Raw genomic sequence first — 3,907 nt, 5'->3', positions numbered from 1 at the left:
ATTCAATCAGATAAGATTTAAACCAGTCTAGTGCTTTTCATTTAATTCCAACAAAATATTCAAGTCTTACTAAAAGAATATTATGGTCAACTGTATCAAATGCAGCACTGAGATCCAACAGGACGAGCACAGATACAAGTCCATTATCTGAGGCCATGAGAATATCATTAGCAACCTTCACCAGAGCTGTTCCAGTGCTATGATGAGCTCTAAAGCCAGACTGAAACTCTTCAAAAAGTTCATTATGGTGTAAGTGATTGCACACTTGTTTGGATACTACTTTCTCAAGAAGTTTAGATAAGATAGGAAGATTCGATATAGGTCTATAATTGACCGAGTCATCTGGGTCAAAAGACAGTTTCCTAAGCAAAGGTTTAATAACAGCAACCTTAAAAGCCTTTGGTAGGTAGGTACAGGGATAGATTAATCACATCTAAAATGGAGGAGGAGATCAAAGGAAATACATCCTTAAATAACCTGGTTGGAACTGGATCTAACAAAGAAGTTGAAGGCTTAGATGAAGACAATAGTTTTGCTGACTCTGAAAGTTCAACTGGATCAAAGCAGCCTAAACCCGGTCCAGATTCTATGGCTACCTCAGTTGCTTCCTCATCTTCTAGAGATAAATTAATCATAGAAAGAGGAGTACTAAGGATCTTATTTTTAATAAGAGGGAGGGGTGAGGCTTCCTCTTCACCAGAGGCACATAACAGGGTTTGAGATGAACCAGGTTGTGATCTGACCTGCACAGAGGGGAGAGAAGAGGAGATGTATGCATCTTTAATGTTAGCATACATCAGGTCCAGGGTTCTCTCATCTCTGGTAGGGCAGCTCACGTATTGCTTGAAGGTTGGCAGAACTTTGTTTATGATGACATGGTTAAAGTCTCCCAACATGATAATAAGGGCATTAGGATGTTGGGTCTGTAGTTCGGAGATGATATTATGAATGATGCTGCAGGCAGATGTTGGATTTGCTGAGGGAGGGATGTACAGGTCAACAGCGATGACAAGCAGGATCTCTCTGGGCAGTAAATATGGACGGAGTCCAACGGCTAGCAGTTCAACATCTGGGCAACAGAGTTGTTTCTTAATGGTGATGTGACCCGGGTAACACCATTTGCTGTTTACAAGAATGGCAAGCCCCCCTCCTTTTCGCTTAGCCTACCACTCTTAGTGTCCGGGTCGGCCCGGACGGTATTAAAGCCATCCACAGAGACAATCAGGTCCGTAATGTCTTTGTGCAGCCATGTCTCCGTGAAACACATCAGACTGCACTCCTGGTACTCCGGTTGGCTCCACGTTAGCGCCATCAGCTCGTCCATCTTGTTGCTAAGAGACTGCATGTTTCCCATAACGACAGAAGGGAGACACCTCTTAAATCTTCATCTTTCAATAAGCCCGTCCCGTCTCGACCCTCTTTGATCCCACGATGTTGCTTTCCCCCTCTGCAACCACGGCGTGTTTTCCTCCAAAGTTCGGATGGTATTCCAGCTGGTCTGGCTACCACGCCGGCCCGCATTAGAGCGATGAGCTGTTCTCTGGAGTAAACAAAGGCGGGTCCTGGTGGGAGCAGCATGATAAAAACAACACAAAAAAGCACAGAAGCTCTCTGAAAAATACCTCATTATAGAGGATAATACTTCACAGAGTCACTGTGAAAAAACAAGAGCAATCAAAAAAAGATAAAAATAAGAAAGTTAAAAATGTTAATGGAGGGGTGTGACTGCAGCATGCTGCTTTCGCACATACGCTATTTTCAAAAACAGTACCACCCCAGATGGGACTCGAACCCACAATCCCTGGCTTAGGAGGCCAGTGCCTTATCCATTAGGCCACTGGGGCATTCAGTCAGTCACTTATTCACATTGTCTGCCAATTTTTGATTAGGCGCTGTCATTTAAATGTCATGTCAAACAGGTTTTTTAGAATGTCCTTTCATCTACAGAATATCGTAAAAATTAGATACATCAAGTCCAGGGGTGATGCTGAGAAACTAGTGCCTGCATTTGTTACTTCAAGGCTGGAATATTTATTTTAATTCTTTACATTCAGTTAGTCCCCAAACTGTAGTTAAAAGTTTTCAGATGATCTAAAATGATAAAAATAAAAAGAGAAATAATATTTCTCCTATCTCAGCTCCTTCCTTCCTTATGTTCCTAACAGAGTACTTTCCTGTTAAGAATTATTTATACTCCGAAACCAGGTCGTCTGCGTGTGTGTCGCAATGAACGCAAATGTGCCTCCGCCCCTGCAGCAGTCACTCTGCTGCACTTCTCCAAAATTGTAGGTGGCTGCAGATAGTTCTGCATTCAGGAAGCATCTGATTGGCCAAATCTACACCTGCTCTACACTATGAGTGTTTTCTGACTGGCTTGTTTTGTTTGTATGACCGCCATTGCGGAAAACGATTTGTGAAGTTGGACCAACTAGAAGAGTGAGATGCGCGAGAACGCTGCGACATAAACCTTCAACAGCGAAATGTCAGTGAAAACCATTGGTTTATAATCAAACCCAGTATTTGCATTAAATTATTGAAAGCAGATAAAATGGTTTATTGTACACATACTTTAGGATACAAAGTTGTATTACAACACAATGAGTTGTTCATTGGGTGTAATGCAAAAGATTTTTTTTAGGACATTTTTTTTATTAATTTGTTTTTACACTGAAAAAAACTATGTAAATAAAACATTGATTAGTACATGTGTTAGTACATGTAAAATCTGATAATCATTGCACACCTTTAGTACTTACGGTGTTTCCTGTGCAAAGACCTTTCTGTCATAAAGTGCAAGGTTCAGTTGGGACTTATAGGTCCTACTAGGATGAGCTCCACAGCCTATTACCTTAGAGTGACCTCTTCTATGCAATTACTGCTGTCACTCCGTCACCCCATTCAGTCCACACCCTAGCAACTCAGCCACAGTGACAATGGATTTGTTGATGCCACTAATCACTGGCTGCCCTCTGGACAACATGTATCCCCCTTTCTCCTTCATATCACCCCTCTACATTCATGAGCTTATGTACTTTTCCCCCTTACAGCGGATCACCTAGTTTACTTGCATGATCCTCATCCACTAATTGCAGCAGAGGCAGGCCACATGTTTGACAGTCATGGCTGTTGGATGTGATTTTAATGGGGAAGACACTAGATAATAGCACTGCCCTCTTGCCCTCGTTTGAGCCTGAGCCTCATTAAGGTGATCAGGGAGTGCCAGTCAGAGGTCTGTTGAAGGTTTACAAGGGTGAAAACATGGCACTTGTTTATCTAAGAAGTGTCATTGAAATATTTCTTCATACATACATACTTTTTAAAACGTCTCACTTCTCTTTAAATGATGGCAGGCAGAAAATGTTGTCAGCTGATTTTACTGATGCAAGTTTTCAATAGACAGTTATCCTCACCAGTGCTTTTTATTGCCTCCTTGTCAATAATGCCAAATTGCTGTATATAGTGTAAAGGCAAGATTGTATAGACACTGGTCCCTTTATTTCATCCCAGCATCTATTGAATAAAAAGACAAACAAAAGAAAAGTAAGGTTTATACAGAGCATTTATTGAAAACAACATTTGAGCAAAGAAATATCTTTGAGTGATGGCTCTGCTTTTCGTCTTCTTCCTCATTGTGGTTCATGCTGGTTTGTGAACAGCCTTCAGGTGCATGATCTCCACCATCAGGTAAGGAGTTCAACAGCTTCATCAGGAGTGGTAGATTCCTACTTGTAAATTTGGAACTTGTACTTATAGTGATTTGTTCTTGTAGTTTAGTAAAGCTATAAATTGTATTCAGAAATTCTAAACTTGTGTTCTCCCAGACAAGCAACTAATGTCATATATGTAGGAGTTGACAACAATGAAAATATACTAATCCTAAATTTATTTGTATTCATTGAATTACATT

General features: G+C 40.8%; 1 non-coding gene across 1 annotated transcript; it reads right to left on the bottom strand.

Moving 5' to 3' along the window:
- Window positions 1–1,771: 1,771 nt before the first annotated feature.
- Window positions 1,772–1,844, bottom strand: trnar-ccu. The gene has a single exon. It is a non-coding gene; the product is annotated as a tRNA-Arg (tRNA).
- Window positions 1,845–3,907: the final 2,063 nt, after the last annotated feature.

The sequence above is a fragment of the Cyprinodon tularosa genome, unplaced genomic scaffold, assembly GCF_016077235.1.
Source record: "Cyprinodon tularosa strain WSP-4 unplaced genomic scaffold, ASM1607723v1 ctg789, whole genome shotgun sequence".
NCBI classification, from domain to species: Eukaryota; Metazoa; Chordata; class Actinopteri; order Cyprinodontiformes; family Cyprinodontidae; genus Cyprinodon; species Cyprinodon tularosa.
The sequence above is the reverse complement of the archived record's forward strand: the minus strand, read 5'-3'. Positions and strand labels throughout refer to the sequence as shown.